The sequence below is a fragment of the Protopterus annectens genome, chromosome 2.part0, assembly GCF_019279795.1.
Source record: "Protopterus annectens isolate FY-2018-M chromosome 2.part0, PAN1.0, whole genome shotgun sequence".
Classification (NCBI taxonomy): domain Eukaryota; kingdom Metazoa; phylum Chordata; order Ceratodontiformes; family Protopteridae; genus Protopterus; species Protopterus annectens.
Window position 1 is genome coordinate 234,122,961 of NC_056728.1, and position 18,176 is coordinate 234,141,136.

Here is an 18,176-nt window from a genome sequence, read left to right on the forward strand (position 1 = left end):
CTGGAGCAGCCAGACAGACTCTGACACAAGCATAGCATTAGACACCAGATCCCCTATAAAATCAATATCCAAATATGATAAAATGGTGATAGAAGTAGCAGCACATGGCATAACCCAGGAATGCACCCCAAAACCATGGGGAAATGAACAAAGACTGCTACCCAAGAACATGGTGGGTCTTAATCTCCCTTCTTTTTTTTTTTGATACATGACACTAGTGGGAGAATCCCCTGGGAGAGACGTATCAACTCTGGCAATAGAATCTGCACCCCTGACCTCCCCTGCACATAACTTTGGTTATATATGAACTATAGCACTGGAGGATGCTGTCTGACCTTCATACCATGCATAGCTATGTACCATACCCCTTACCATGGGACCTGGTGTTAAAAGAAGACAAGGGGTCTGATAGACTGCTCATGTCTGAGGCTACTCAGAGTTGCAAACCATAGGCTGAGACATAGTTTGTGATTTAATGATTTTTAGGTGCATAAGGGGTAGATGGTGGGGGCAGGGGGCACTCTATCTAAGACCATCAATTCAAGGTACAAAATTCTACCCAGATCAATAGGGTTTCTTATCTGAGCTCTAAAGGTGAAAAAAAGCCAGAGTGGAACAATATTCTCAAAGAACCTGCTCTTCCAGTGGTACTAAACAAAAAAAAACTGAAAGCCTGCTGTCTGAGGTTGTAAAAGACTTTTCTACTTCTGGCAGCTGATTGGTCCTTCACACCAACAGACAAGCAAAGGGAGGAGTTTAGAATGGAGGTAGTGTCCATGAATAGTCTGCAGTTGAATATTAAGCTTATCAAACCATCACTTGATGGTGGCCTTCAACTTGGGTGTGGGGAAGTCTGTACTGAAAAGGGGAGGATGTTGTAGGCTTCCATGGTGGCAGAAAGTCTGCTCTTCAATTTTTCCCTTAGAACGTGCTTGTTCTTTTACTTCTTGCACTTCAGTTAGCTTACCTGGCTAGCATTTTAACAAGCTTTTGTAGCATTTATTGTAGCACACTTAGATGCTATCAGCACTAGCTGTTCCTATGCAGTAACAGCATCAGTACTTATTAGTTATGACCACCCCTCCTGGTATGATTGTAGGGCAATTTCCTGTGCTTTCTCCTGATAACCTGATGCACTTGGGCATTCTGAGACAATGTGGCAACTGTCTAATGTACACAGACAACCCTCTCCTCTCCTCTTGCCTCCCAGTACTCATACATATGAGAGATGCACTTATATCACCAAACTGGAAGCAGTACATGCTCCAACCAAGATCAGACACATAGAAATGCAAGCCATACACCCACCTTCATGGAGACTCTCAATAAAAATGTACCCAACAACAGAGACCCCAGAGACAGAAATGCACTCGACCACCACAACACCAAGCCCAGAACACATAGCTTATCACCACATTGTGCCCCTCAACCTAAGCCCTTAAGGCAAAACACTTTGTCCAATGTACTAATCATAGGAGACTCAATTGTAAAGCACACTGATGTCCCACTCACTAGGTTGAACAAGGAGAAGGTGACAGTCAATTGTCTATCAGGTGCCAGGATCCACCACATATCGCATGCACTCAGGTCCCTCCACAACAAGTACAAATATGAGTCCGTCATTGTCCATGTGGGTGTGAATGACCTGAGACATACCTTCCTGGACTACATGAAAAGAGATGTGATGGAACTGTCAGATTATGTGGCCCAGGCAGGTATGACCCTAGCCCTAAGCAGTATTCTACTGTCACCCAGCATGATACCACAGTACGAGCAAAAAATGATTGACTTCAACAATTGGCTAAGTTTCTGGTGTCATTCTAAGGGGATCCAGTATCTGTCTGCCTGGGGTGACATGATCGACAGACCTCGATGCTTTGCCAGAGACAGCCTGCATCTGTCACCCCTGGGATTGTGGGTACCGGTTAAGGCTCTTGCTACCCCTATAGTGCCTTTTTTAGGCAGTGTTCCAAAGACCAAAATTCCACTATAACAGCTACAAACAAATGCAATCCAAGGGTCATGCTGCTCAATGCTAGAAGTCTAAATCTTAAGATGCACTCACTCAAAGCTCTCCTCAAAATGGAGAATGTCAACATCTGTGGTGTAACAGAGACCTGGTTTAAAGAGGCAGAAAGTACCACTGTGCTCCCAGGCTACAACTCATTTCATAGTTTACGGCCGCAGAATATGGCCAGAAGCTCCAAAGGTGGTGGTGTTTCCATATTCTTAAAGGATATGCACACCTCTAGACTGGTAGCCCAGCATAATACATCTGAGATACTTCAGGTACAACTAACATCGGGTAAGACAGCAATACAAGTCATAGCCTGCTACAGAACCCCAAACAGGTCCCTAGACTCTCAATCCAATTTCCTAAGCACCCTGGAATCTATCAAGGTCCAAACCAATACTCTCATACTGGGTGACTTCAACTACCCTTCCATCAACTGGGAAACCTATTCAAGTACCAATGTACAGGCCCAACACTTTCTGGAATTTATCAGTTCCAATGCCCTGGACCAGCTCATTCTGACCCCCACTAGAGGAAGCAACATCCTCAACCTGGTTATCACTAACATGGGAGACCGTTGATCCACACCTATAGTAAATTCCTCCCAGGTTAAATCTGACCACAAACTGATCACCATGGAAATCTCCATCTCACCTACAACCCCTGCTAAGGTGACCACCCTGAAAAACTTCTCTAAAGCTGACTTTAGACTCCTAAAAACAGAGGTGGCTACCTTCTCGGCATGGCATCCATGCCAATGGAAAATAGCTGCACGACTGCTGAATCATACACCAATGCACTGTACAAGCACATACACAAATGCATGGACCTTGCCATACCAAACAGAACTAGGATGCTCTCCTACAAAAAAAGGTAGCCAATCTGGTGGTCCCCAACCATCAATAAACTCTACAACAGAAGGAAGAAACTGTTGCAGAAAAAAATTAAGTCACAAGACTGGAAAACCTCCCTTATCAGTCTCAACAAAAGCTGAGATCCCTTATCAAATCCTCTAAAGCCAGCAATGAAGGCAGAATTGCGTCTGACACCAAAAACAACCACAGAGCCTTCTATAGCTATATCAAAAACCTCCAAGGCAATACCTAGATTTTCTCTGAGTTATTGCACAATGGCACCTCCTATTCTGAGCCAACAGATATAGCCAACATACTGTCCGACAGATTCAGTGCCAACTTTACCCCTCACCCCCCACCCCCAAGGGCCCTATCACAATACCAGAAGAAAGCCTGGTACCCACCATTTCTGTGGCACAGGTAAAAGCTGCATTGTCCAAAGCCAAGAAAACTGTGTCCATGTTACCTGATAATATCCCTGGCTGCATCCTACATGAACTACAAAATGAACTTGCACCACATCTGTGTGCCCTGTTCAGTCACAGCCTTACCTCAGGCTATGTCCCTAATAATTTGTGCAGTTACAATCATCCCGCTCCATAAAGGGAGAGGAACTGCAGACCCAGAGAACTATTGCCCCATTAGCCTGACGAGACTGGTCTGCAAAGCTATGGAGCGCATCATCATGGACCTGCTTAACAAAGATATAGGCAATCTACAAACTATTGATCCCACACAGTTTGACTTTGTCAAGGGTAGATCCTGCCTGCTGAACCTGGTTGACTTTTTTGTTAGGCTGTGGATGAGGATAAGGCAGTACATACAGCCTACCTCGACCTGGCCAAGGCCTTTGATACCATTCCCCACTCAGGTATCATTGATAAACTCACCAAACTAGGCATCAATCTTTACATCACTAGGTGGGTTGCAAATTGGCTCACAGACAGAACCCAAAGAATGAAAGTTGTGGATTCCAGGTCAGATTGTCGACCAGTCATGAGTGGAGTCCCACAAGGCTCAGTCCTGGGCCCTCTCCTTTTTGGCATCTGCTTCTCAGAAGTCCAGGCCAACACAGAAGGACTCTGGCTGATCAAGTTTGCTGATGACTGCAAGCTAGGAGTCATTATCAACTCCACAAGTGATGCAGACATCCTACAAAAGGGCCTGTCCGAGACCAATGACTGGTGTCAGAACCATGGCCTAAAGCTTAATGCTAAAAAATGCTTCATCATCCCCTTTGGAAAAAAATCAGTTCCCATGAATTACCACATTGATGGGAGCCCACTGAACACTGCAGGAGCCATAAGAGATCTGGGCACCCAGGTTGACAGCCACCTCATCTTCGACCACCACATTGCCACTGTGGTCAGAAAGTCCTTCTACATGGCACATCTTATAACCAAAGGTTTTGCATCCAGGAAGAAAGAGGTCATCATTCCTCTCTACTCATCCCTCATTAAACCAATCATCAAATATAATGCTCCATTTGGCATGTACCTGACCAGACACCTACAACAGCTGGAGAGGCCACAAAAGTACCTCACAAAAAGGATCCTAGGCCTTAAACACATGTTCTACATGGACAGACTCAAGAAATTTCAGTTGTTCTCAGTCTCTTATCATCTACTTAGAGGTGATCTCTGCTTGACTTACAAAGCCATGTCTGACCCAATCCTACTTGAAATGCTACACCAAAAGAAATCCCAATATCCCTGCTCCAGAGATCACAACCTCATTACTACAATTAACAGAACATGCTGGAAGGACAGGTTCATCTCCCAAAGACTGCCCATACTCTGGAAAAAGCTTCTCATTCATGTCAAGCAGAGCACCTCGCTGGCCCTCTTCAAGTGAAATCTTGACGAGTGCATGGGTAACAGAAAATTCACCCCAGGGATCACTCCAGTTGCCTACTGGATAGGGGTACTGTGAACTAACATCGGGTGGCACTGTGCCTGGGCAATTTTTTGGGCTAGGCGTGTAAAGGCTCCATGGCCATTAGCCTAGTACACACACTTATGAATCACACATTCCCTACACTCAGCCAGGGGTGGAGTAAGACCTCTGCAAATGCCCTCATTTCTGGGGTGCTGGTGAGGGCATATTTAACCATGTTGGCTGCATGAATGACAACCCTTCTAGATAGATCTCGGTCGCATACTGAACTATACTAGAGACCTCCCTAGAATGAGGTGGAATGAATGGACTACTGAGGGAACTTGATGACTGGCATGCACAGGGTCAAAAAGCACAAAGAAAAAGATGTTTAAATGTTCATTTTTTAAAAAAAAACAGCTATTATTATGTAGCTGCTGCTTGAACTGCTCATCTTACCTTAACTGGAAAAGAGTGCCACTGGTGCATTTTCATTATTATTTGCTGTTCCACTTCAGTAAGTGATTGAATAAATTTTATATCACACACAACTAAGTTTTTAGGTTAAGGAAAATGCTGCTTCATTGAATAGTGGAGAGTAATGTCACAAAACTATGATTCATATTTACCAATCAATACTAAACAGAGTTAATAATAGGCAGCCTAATGAAGGGCGTATAAATATTACAAGTAAAATTATCACTGGTGAGATTTGCTTCACATTAGATGCATTTGCAACAGTGGCAACAATTGCCTGTTCCAGGCATTAACTGAGAGAGTCAAACAGGTTACTGTCATGTAATACACATTAACATATCTAAGGTTCATAAATAATCTATGCACAGCATGCTCATGGCAGGCATAACTGGTGATATTGGTCAAGGAGCTATGTCAACAGTATGAAGTACAATCCAGGCTTCTCAAATTCCCAGTGACAAATCAGAGAGTAGATAGGATGTCTAAAGCTGTGAAGGCAGGATTAAGACTACAACAGTATGGACACCTTCAGTAATTCAGACACTTCTCACCACTGGCTTTAGAGCTGCAGTGTTTTCCCCTACATTTTTCCTGAGTTTAAACTGACTGCAACTTCAGCTTTAATAAATCAAAGCTGCAGCTCATCCAATAATCTAAAGAAAGCAATTTATCAGAGCACCAAGCCTTGAGAGGTTGGCTTCACACCACCTTCCCTAAATATACTAGTTTACCGCTCGGTCTGTAATGGGGAACAGTGAGAAAAAATGCAGGGAATGGCATGTGGCACATAGACAGAAGCCACTCAGTGTTTTCTGATGTGAAGCTGTGAGAAAGAATGGTGTAAAAGACACTAGCATTGTCCTTCAGGGCTCAGTGCTAGGACCCCTCCTTTTTGGTATTTATTCCTCTGATCTCCAGAGACCTCTGACTAGCAAACTTTGCAGATGACTGCAAAACAAAAGATATGTACTTGCGTCCATTGTGATCATGTCCAGAGAAGAAAGAAAAATGAACCATCTCCCAGTGGACATCAAGAGAGACAAACCACCAACTGATTTGATTCTGACAGGTCTATGTCAGCACAACAGGTAACTCCATCAGATGTGTCAAATAAGACCACTACACCACCAATGTCCACTGCAGAACCATTATGTAGTACCCTACAAGGGGAACCAAGCAAACAGCAGCCTCCATATATCCTAAGAGCTTAAGAAAAAGATAAGCCAGAGGTTTTGGGCAAGAAAGCAACAAAAGAGCAAGACCCCCGAAGGCCAACACTCTGTAGACTGGTAGCCTTCCAATCTGAGAAACTGTGTCCAAGTGGGAACCTACAAACTCTTTCAACTGCACAAGAAGATGATGAATGGATTTTTGGTAGTTAAGTGTGATTCCCAAGGAGATGCATAGCTGGAGTAAGGTGTCCCTGGCTCCGATCAATGAAGTCCTTGTGAAGGCAGTCAGGAGCAAATCATCCAGGTAAGGGAAGACCTGAAAGCCTTGCAGCCTGAGCCAAACTGCCATGCACATGGTAAACACTCAGAGGGGCAGTGGTGAGACCAAAGAACTGTGCTCAGAAATGATAATGATTGGCTCCCTGCTGGAAGTGCAGAAGCCTCCTGGGTTGGCTCACAGTCTTTATGTGATGGTAAGCACCATTTGGGTCAATTGAGCACACCCAGTTGTCCTTCCTGAAGAGAGGAAAAATGGACTGCACAGTGACCTTCCAGAACTCACTTTGTTTGAACCGGTTTAACTTGTTCAAATCCTAAACTGGCCTGAGGTCCTTGTTCTTTTGAATAAAAATAATCTTGAATAGACCCTGGAACCACATTGGTCTGGTGGGACCATTTGGATGACTTGATTTTCTAATTTCTTTTGGATTTATATGGCCCTATACTTTCTCTTTTGGAGTCTGAGAGACTTTTAAATTTAAATTTGGAGTATCCAGAAATGGAACATCTTCTCAATATGACTCTCAACACCCATGTGTCTGAGTTGATGGGCTCCCAAGCTGTCAGGTGTAGAGCCAAGTAAACCCCAACTGCCTCCAGAGACAGACAGTTGGGCTAACCTTCAGGGCTGCTGAAAAGGCCTTCCAGAAAAAACTCCAGGAAAACCCCAATTGTGCTGACCACCCCTGATGCAGGGACGGCACCCACTGTGGTTACCCCCCCCTTCACTGCAGGATGAACCTTCAAAGGGAACTTCCTGGAACAACTGCCCCCCCCCAAAAAAAAGACATTCCCCCCTTCTAGTTCCTAGAAAAGGTCCACTGAGTGGGGAGCAAAAATGCACTTCCATGGCAGACATCGTCTTCTTCTGCTACTCACTGTATCCTTAACCTTGGACCCAAAAAGAGAAGAGCTATTGAACGGACACTTAATTAAGAACATCTTGAAGCAGTCCTCAAAAGTACATAGCCTCATCCAAGAGTGGCAATGCATGGCAATGCCAGCACCAGTGGGTTGGAAGTGCTATCAGTCACATTATACAGCAGATGCACAGGCATGTTGGCAGTGTATTACAAATTGGACATCTTAGTCACCAAAGTAATCTGAGACTCCGGAGTCTGCTAAGCCTTAATTACCCCTGACACATATGATACAATATCATGAAGTCTGGTCAATTGGGCAAGATAGTTCAAAGCCCTCAGTGCAAAGGTGGCTGAGGCATAAGAGCACTTCCCTAATTGGTCTAATGCCTGACATTCTCTATTCAGGGGATAAACAAAGAAACTCTCTTCTGAGATAAAAAAGTTGTGTACTTACCATAATGTTCCTTCTGTGTTGTCCATTTTCATTCTTGCCCAACTGATGGGTTTTGATCAGAGACTCAGAGTCAACTTGGCTGCTTCTACCAGATCATCAGATCCAAGAACTCTCAAGCTCCTCCCTTACCTACAATGCCCTGCCAACTTTGCATCCCTCAGATCAAGTCTGCTGCCCCTATATATAAAAGGACACTCTATTACAGAAATAACCAAAGGAAGAATGGAAAAAAGCAGTAGCTGAAACAAGGAACAGAAGTTCGTGTACAACTCCCAGATCTTACCAGAAGCAAACGAAGGGGGCAGATGAATGGGAAGTTGAGGAAGAATGAAAATGGACAACACAGATGGAACATTATGGTGAGTATATAACTTTTTTATCTTATGTTGTCCTTTTCATTTATTATTCTACTGATGGGACAGACTGCCCAGCTACTGTAAACTTGGGAGGCCCTCATGAAAGGCTATTCCAGAGTATCGCAGAGCCAAAGGCAGCTCTGTTTCTGGAAATAAAATTTAATTTGTAATGAGCAATAAAGGTGTGAGCATTAGTCTAAGTTGCAGTGGCACAAATGTCATCTAAGGTAGTCTTTGACCAAAAGGCAGAAGAAACTGCCACAGACTTCATGGAATGAGATCTAGGAGGCTTGGGTATGGATAAACCTTTTTTACCATAAACAAAGGAGATACATTCAGTTTATCATTTGACCAATGTAATTTTGGATACTGGTTTGGCCAATCAGTTAAGAGAAAAGGAAACAAATAACTGGTCAGATTTCCTGAAGTCTTTGGTGCTGTGAAGATAAAAGTGAACTTGTCTATTCACATCCAAAAGGTGGATCATATACTCTCCCGTATTTGAAAAGTAAGGAAAAGAAAATTGGTAGATTAATGACCTAGTTTATGTTGGAATCAGAAGCTACCTTAGGCAAGAAAGGTGGATTTGTTCACAAGGACACCCTTGTCTTTGAAAATAAAACAGGTAAGGAGGTTTAAAAGACAGAGCCTGGAGTTCAGATACTTGTCTCGCTGATGTAATAGTGACCAGAAAAATGGTTTCCAAGACAAAAAATTAAGTTCTGCTGTGGCTGAATGTTCAAGGCCCAAAGCATGATAATTAAATCCTAAGGTGGAGTAGAATCCTTTCATGGAGGTCTAAGTAAAAAATGCTCCCTTGAGAAAGGCTTTACATAGTTTAGAAGAGAGTAAGCTAGAATTATTTTTCCACAGGTAGACGTTAGAAATGGCAGCCAAATTAACTTTAATAGTTGAAAAACTAGCTCCATCATTGAAAACTGAAGCTAAAAATTCAAGAGTAGATGGCACTGATGCTGAAAGGGATCCAGGTCCTTGCTAAGGGCCAGAAAACAATTCTTTTCCACTTACTCTTCTAAATCGTTCAAGCAGAAGCTTTTTGAGAGAATAACAATATATGGTGAGCTGGAGAGGAGAGCCTGGGTTGTCTAACAATCAGTGGAATTGGAGAAACCATATTGTTAGTTTGAGGCCTGTTAAGTCTGGATGAGTCATACTCTTTGGGTATTCCAGGTGGGATTCAGTATCCAGATCAAATGCAGGAGGTGAGGTAAGAGGAAGGCGAAACAAATCTGATGAGGCCAGAAGGGTGCAATGAGGATAACTGTGCTTTTCAACCTGAATGCTTTCTGTAAACATTTGGGAATTAGAAGTAAAGGTAGGTAAGCGTAAAGGAGACCGGAGGGTCAGTCATGGACTAGAGTATCTCTCAGTGACTTTCCAGTTGGAGGGATCTGGGCAAAGAACTTGCTGCATTTATGGCTGAGGAGAGAGGCAAATAGATTGCAGCATGACTGTCCCCTTCATTGGAAAATCTTCTCCACCACTTTGACTTTGAGGAACCACTCATGAGGCACCAGACTAGACCTGCTTAGTTTGTCCGCAATTACACTGGAATTCCCCAGGATGTGCATTGCTATTAGAAAGTGACCAAAAGAAATCACTCATTGCCACACACGCACTGGTTTTCAACAACATAGGTAAGATCTGGTTTCTCTCTGTTTGTTGATATACCAGAACACTGAGATACTGTCCGTCTGAATGGCAATTGTCCTGGATGGTAGAAAGTCTTGAAAGGTTTGTAATGCTAGGAGGACTGCTCTCATCTCCAGGACATTGATATGCATTTTGGCCTCTTTGAGGGGCCACGTACCTTGGACTGTTCTTCCCAGGTAGTGTCCTTCCACCCCAGTTGGGAGGCATCTGTGGTCATGGTGGCCAGGGAAAAAAACAAATGGATGGCCTTCAGAGAGCTTGTCTGAATGAATCTACCAAAAAAGATATCTTTGGCATGCTTGTGTGATCTTGACTTGAGCTGTTAACAGATGTTGAAGAATGGACCATGAGACTGAAAGTGACCACTAAAGTATGTGCATGTGAAACCTGGCCAGAGGAAGGAGAGGGATAGCTGCTTCCATGGAAACCAGGGATTGTAAGATTAATCAAGAAGGAAGAGAAGAATTTTGAATCACTTTCTTGACTTTGGACCTCAGTGTCTGTATTTAAGTAGGGGGAAGAGAGGATTTCTGACTGACTGTGTCCAGATGAGCACCTATGAACTCCTGACTCTGTGTAGCTGTGAGATGAAATTTGTTGTAAGTGACCATAATTCCCAGATGAACACACAACTAGAGCAAGTGACCCCTTGCCTATAGAAGTCAATGCCTGGTTGGGGCAGTTAGGAGCCAGTCGTCTAGATATGAATATGATGAATATGAATATGATATCTGAATCTCAGCAGTCTCAAGTGAGCTGCTACCACTGCCATGCATTTGGTGAACACCCTGGGGGCTCTGCTGAGACCAAAGGGAAGTACTCTCAGCTGGTAATGACTGGCTCTCAGCCAGAAGCACAGGTATCTTCTGGAACACCTGTTCATTTGGATGTGATAGTATACACCCTGAAGATCTACCAAGCACATCCAATCAATCTTTTGCAACAGAGGCAAAATGGACTGAACCATGACTACCCACAACTTTGACTACTGTATGAACTGATTTAATTTACTGAGATCCAGAGTTGGTCTCAAGTCTCGTCTTTTTTGGCACAGTTCCAGATCCTCTCTGGTCTGGGGACTTTTGGATGACTCTTTTCTCTAGCAACTTTTTTATTTCAAGAGTTGTTGTTTCTCTTTGACTGGGTGGAGCATCAGGGATTTTTTTCACATGGGGGTACAGAAAATGGTATAGTATAAACTCTGGATTGGATTCTCTGCACCCAGTAATCCTTTGTTATATACAGCCAAGCTTTCTGGTGCAAAGATAATCATCCCCAACTGCCTCCAGAGGGGAACAGCTAGGCGTCCTTTCAGGAGCACTGATAGGGCTTATCAAAGAAGGAATCCCTGAAACCCTGGCTCTGTGGGTCACCTCTGACATGAGGGCAAACTCTTCCATTCAAGTTCATCCCTCTGCCTTTGGAGGAACTATCATCACATGACTCTAGAAAATGACCCTGAGATTTTCTGAACCATATTTTTCTACCTGCTCACTGATTCCCTTAGAAAGGTCTTTGAAGAGTTGTAAAACACACCCATGGCAGACAGGGTCTTTCCCACTTGTTCACATCTGGAGAGTGTGTCCTTTACCTTGAGGATGAACAAGGAAGATCCATCAAAAGGTGCATTGATGAACAAAGACTTAAAGGGCTGCAAAATCACATAGTTGCATCCAGACATATCTCCTGATGGCTATGCCTGAACCCGCTGTCCATGAGGTACCTTCCGCTGCATGGGACTCCCATGGGAGATGGGAGTATAGGAGTGGAGGGGTACAGATCCGAAAAGATCTAGGTTTTGAAACAGTCAGATTCAAGACAGATGGATCTGATGTCTTATGCATTTTAGAAGAAGGTCTGATGAAGAAGCAGACAAAAAAGAATGGTCAAGAGATCCCTTGCAAGACTCCTATCCCCTGGAAGCTCTATTTGACTTACCCTTGCCAATTGTTTTGGTAGGGGGTTGAGCCCCAGCAACTGAAGAAGTAGAGGAAGAAGGAAGAAGGAGTCTCAATGCTAATTTATTCCTCTGATCAGTTACTGCTCTGGAGTTAAAACCAGAGCAGACTGAACAATCCACATCTAAATGAGTGGGGCCTAAGCAATATACACATTCCCTGTGGGCATCTGAGTTGGAAAGCTTATGCCCACAGGTAACACACTTTTCTAAACCACATAGGCTTGTTAGCCATGTTGTACAATAAACACAAATATTTGAGAGTAATAGAGAAACAACCAAAAACACCAAATATAGAAGTGTTTATTTTGTGATGGAAAGGAAAAGAAGTTAGAATGAAACTACCAATGTTGGTAGGTAGAAGTACTCAAACAAGTAACAAAAGGGAAAGAGTACCAATGATGATACTGTAAGTAGGTACCAAAACAGGGAGCTAAAAGAGAACAGAAATTAGCTAAAAAGATTATAGGTCAAAGATATATGAATTAGAGAATATAATTTAAGAAATTTGAGAGAATACTCACAAAAACAGGATATATAAAACTCAAGAGCAGTAAAATCTGTATCTGAAGCTGAATGGCAGCAAATGACACCTGAGGGATGTTAGGCTGGTGGGGCATTATGGGTAAAGGAAAGAGCTTGAGAGTTCTTGGATCAGATGATCTGGTAGAAGGGGCAGAGTCAGATCTGAGTCTCAGATCCAAACACTTCAGTTGAGGAACGAATGAAAAGGACAACATGAGATATCCTTTCTACAGGCTGTTGCCACCATTATATCATCCATAGCCAGACATTTACTTCAGTGTTGCATGCCCTTGTGGGGGGACAAGAATCTTGTCTGGCTTCTTAGGGATCGCTTCCATCATGCCAGGTCAATAATAGCGTCTGGATGGGGAAGCACCCAGGATATGGAAAGGCCCACCCAGAAAGCTTCCACACAAACTGCCTCCTCCAGAGATGGAGCTTTGTGGTCTATGCCCCATGCTGGCAAAGCAGCTCCAAAAGCTCACCAAAGAAGGTGGGACTTTGGGAACCCCTTTCCTTCCTTGACATCATTATCCTCAGTATGGGACTCTTCAGGAGAATCCAGGTTCTTCTACTTGCACTGCATCTTCCCTGAAAACTCCAGCCCTGAAGAATCTAGGGTTGAAATGGCAGAAGCTGGGGTCCTAAAGGAAGGACAGGCTGGAGAACACATGGGGTGAGCTGTCCCAGAACATGTTAAATCATTTCCCCTGGAGCAGATGTTGTAGAGGGGGACACTGGCTGTTCCTGACAACTCCTTCTTCTGCTGGAGGAACATCCATTCCACAATGTCAAAGGCAGAAGCTGAAGCGCAGACTTCCAAGATGGCTGCACACTGTGTAACAGCTTATTTCTAGTTCTCCCAGTGTGAAAACAGAAACTCAGCAGAGAAGGCCAGCAGAATTGTATTTTGGGGTAAATTTCAGTAACTGGCTACTAATTATACTGCCTGGATGTCAGGAATAAAGAAATACAGAAAACCTGGAAAAAAGCCAGCTACAAAAAGTGAGGAAGAAACACTAACTGCGGACAGTTCTGCAGCTGTTCAGCAAAAAGTAATGCAACCTTCAGATATGACTTCCGATACAGGAAGATATAAGACTGCATACAGACCTGGTTAAAATAAACAAAACGCTGATAGATTATATCAACACAAACAACAAAAGGCTGGATAAAATGGAAGAAGCTTTAAACAGATATTCAGATGAGATGATAAAGCTGCAAAAATCAAAAGTCGAAATAAAGAAAAGCTGGCTGAATATGAGACTGCTCAGGACAGGATGTTTCAAAAAATAATAGTACTAGAAGAAAGAGTATGTAGGGAAACCTGAGATTTTCAGCTATACAAGAGAAGCTGGAAGGAACAGACTGCATTAATTTTATGAAAGCACAATTAAGTAACTCACCTGGTATTCCACAGCAGGAGTTGTTAGTTGAAAGGGCACATTTTGTGTATGCTCCAAACCTGGCTATAAGAAAGCAACCTAGACCTTTAATAGCAAAGATGCAATCCTGCCAGTAGAAGGAGTTGATTTTGACAAAATTGTGGCAGAAGGACAAAGTACTAAAAGTGGGAGACAGAAGAGTTTTTGTGGAAAATGATTACTCATTGTACACCAGACAGAAGATAAGCACATTTGTTCCACTATTCAGGAAATATCAAGATGTAGGGATGAGATTCAAACTGCTGTACCCAGCTATCTTCAAGGTATTCTTCCCTGGAGGGGCAAAATCATTTTCTGATGAAGTATATGCTAAGGAGGATATATAAACGTTTGTCCAACAAAAAGTAAGCTGTGAAACAGAAGGAGATTCTGTTTCTTGTTCTTCTGGTAATAAATACCACAAAGAGACTATACCTGTGAAACCTTTTCAAAATTTTCAGTGGAAAATGTTGGAGAGAACGAAGGGAACATGAGAGTTGACTAGAAGAATCGAGAGTATGTTGGAAATGAAGCAGAGACAGGATTTCAGAGATGAACAGTAATGAAACCAGTAACTTAATATGGGATTATAATGCAATAATTATATTTGTGAAATATGACAGAACAAGAAAATCTGGAAATATTGGATTTTTTCAGAGTTTTCTGAACTTGTGGGGGACTATAAAGCACATGCCGTGCTTCATGTCATTAATGTTCAGAAAAGGGCTTTGGGGAGGCAAGAAGAGGGAGAAAGTTAACTGTAAGTAAACATTTACTTTACTTAAATAGTACCAATTTTGTGGCACGTGGTTTTCTTTACATGGTAAAAAGTAAAGTTTTTTCAGTTATTTTCAAGTATAATTGGGGCTTTTGCTGCTGTTCTTTTTTTCCTTCTCCATTCTCTCTCTCTCTCTCTCTCTTCTTGTTCAGTTTTAAGAAATGTAGGCACTGCAATGTATAAAAAAGCCTGGTTCAGAATCATGTTAAAATAAAAATTGATATTCTTTTTATTATTCTTGCATGGGGAAATGACTGGATTAAAGAACTTAGACTGGTTTATTAACAAGTTTTAAGACAGAGCAATTAAATGAAAAAGAACATTGAATATATGAGGCTTTTTCTAGCAAATACATGTAAACTCAGTAACAATTCTGCAGATGGTCTTCATGTTTCTATGGAAATAATCTGATAAAGAGAAACTGGCTGCCTGGTTCTCATGTCTCCATGGAGAAAATCTGATAATGAGAAACTGGCTACAGTCTGGTGGAGAGTGATTGGCTAAGGGAAAAAAAAAAGAAAAGAGAAATTGGCTGAGTGATAATACTCTCTGAAGGCATTCAGAGATTTACCCAAAGTAGATAATGTTTTCTGAAAACATTCAGGGGTTTCCCAGCTTGGAGAGCTATAAAGATAAGACAAAACCAATCAGCACTTAGTCGAAGCACAAGCTGTATCATATGTCTTAGCATGGATGACCTTTCTTTTAGGTTAACTCAAGTGTGTGTGTGTGGCTGTCAGTTTGGGACCTTTGTTCCTATTAAGAGGGTAAAACTTCAATATTTGAAGGTGTAGATAGTTTTGTCTGTTAGTATTAAGTTAATAGGTTTTATGGAGTATTAGGGTGTGTTTGTTTTTTGTTTGAGGGCTTTCAATAAAACAAAATGTTTTATAAGATGTGACAGGCTCAAATGTATATGACAAAAAACAACTGTATAAAAGTTCAACCTGCCAAACAGTGAATGCTTGTAACACAAAAGCTGGAAGTAGACATTTAACAAAAATGGTGTTATACATAAAAGGTGGGAATGATACCTTTTTAATACATGATGCTTACTTTAATGTCTTTAAATGTAAATGACCTCATAGATAAATATAGACAAGAAAGAGTAATGAATTATATTAAAAATGTAGAGTGCAAATAGTCATGTTATAGGAGACACACTTAGAAATAACTGAACATGTGAATTTGATAAAGAAAGGTTTTTAGGATGGTTATTCAGCAGAATACTTGGGAAAAGGAAAAGAGTAGTACTTATATTAATTGTAAGAGGAGCTTCAATAGTGATAGAAGAAGATAAAAAAGATAGTAATGGCAGATTTGTAGCTTCAGGGGCTACTGGCAAGGGAGGAGGATTACACTGGCACATATTTATATTTCACCTAAAACTGCTGTAATGGAGCTTAAGAAAATTCTGGAGAAATAATCAGTTTTCAGCAAGGCATATTACTTACTGGTGGGGACTGGAACTTGATTTGCAGCAGTAAAGATATGTCTGGGGAGCCCAGAAGGAAAAATATAACAAGGGTGGGTAGATTTTTGAAGAAATGTATGAGAATATTTGGTATGGAAGATGTAAATTCAGTAACAGGAGTTTGGAGTGAATTTACATATTATTGCCCAAGCTATAAAAACTGGTCTAGGCTAGACAGACTTTACATTTCACAGGAACACGTGCATTTAATTGAAGGTCTTGATACCAATCCAATAACTATTTCAGATCATGCGCCAATAATAGCTAAAATAAAAACACAGGGTAATGAAATGAAAAATGAGACACTTTTTAAATGTATGGTGTTCTGAGGAAGTCTATTTGACATAGATGAAAGCGCTCAACGTGTCTTTTTTTTAATTTGTTTTATTAAAACGGTTCTTGCTGCTACCGTTGTGGACTGATGAGTGCATTTTTAGTGGTGTAACTTACAGACACCACTGCCTAAGTATACTGCCTTATTGGAACTGAATTTCGTGTTTTTGGGCACTTTCCCACCTATGTTGAAAAAAGCAGAATTTAAGGAATTGGTAGTGGAGATTATTCAGGAGCTGTTAGAGAGGATAGCAATTTCTTCTGAAAATATAGCTAGGGAGTGGGGTAAAATTAAGGTGAAGTTTAAAAATAGGGTGGAAATAAAAGAATGGGAACTATGGTTAAGTAGTAACAATAATTATTTAGAGGGACTGACAAATGTGAAAACATTGCAGAACAGAGGGGATCAACTGCAGAATGCTAGGCAGAAAATAAGGGGTTACCTTGATAATATGCACAAGTTTAGAAAAGTTGCTGTTAAGCAACTATTTTTTGATGATAACACTAGAGCACAAAAACTTTTAGCACATCAACTCAGGCAACAGAAAATAGAAAGGGCTGTCACCAAACTTAGGGAGCCTATAGCAAAGAAGGTAACAAGAGATTTTCTAGAGGTATTATAAATATTTTGGAAATTCTATGAGAGTCTCTATAAAGAAGAGACATATGAAAATCAAGAAAAGATACAAATGGAAATGTTTATGGAAGAAATAAATATACCAAGGTTAGAGGTAGATGAGGGTCAATTACTAACACTTAGGATAGGAAGAGATGAGATAAAAATTGTGATGTATAACCAGTCTACAGGAAAGTTCCCAGAAACAGATTGTATTCCTGTGGAGGTTTGGAAGCTAGGAGAAAAAAAAACAGATAAAGATCTGGAAGATTTTGTTTAACAATATCTTAAGAGGAGAAGCACCACCATCCCGAGAAAAAGCAGTGCTATCTGTAATGCCTAAAGAGGGTAAGGATCCATCAGATCCAGCTTCATGCAGGCCTATTTCAATACTAAACCATGATTATAAAGTGTTTGTGTCTATAATGGCTAAAAAATGGCAAAAGTAACACCAAAACTGATAGATATGGATCAATGTGGTTTTATGGAGGGGAGGCAAACATTTGACAACATTAACAGAACACTGATTATCCACAGGGAAGCAGAATGGAAAAAAATATCATTGTTGTTGGTGGGTCTTGATGCAGAGAAAGCAGTTGACAGGGTAAGCTGGGACTTTATGAACAAGGCAATGGAAGCATTTGCATTTCCTGAAAAAAATTATAAGGTTGATTAGAAGGCTATATGAGGGATCAGAGGTGAAAATTAAAGTGGGTGGGGGTCCTCCCTGATAATTTCTGCTTGAGCAGAGGAACCAGGCAGTGGTGTCTTCTTTCCCCTTTATTATTTGCATTATATTTAGAACTACTGGCAAAAAAAATAAGTGACTCAGAAATTCAATGATATAATTGGTATGGTAGTCAAGAAAAGCTGGCTTTATTTGCAGATGATATTATTTTGTACCTGAGAAAACCAGAAAAAGGCAATACAGTGTTATGGAACATTTTGAGACAGTTTCAAATCATGTTGGGATACAAAATTACTAAAGCTAAAACAAAGGCAATAGAGGTAAATTTTGTACCCATACACAAATTGCTCTAACAATATCCAT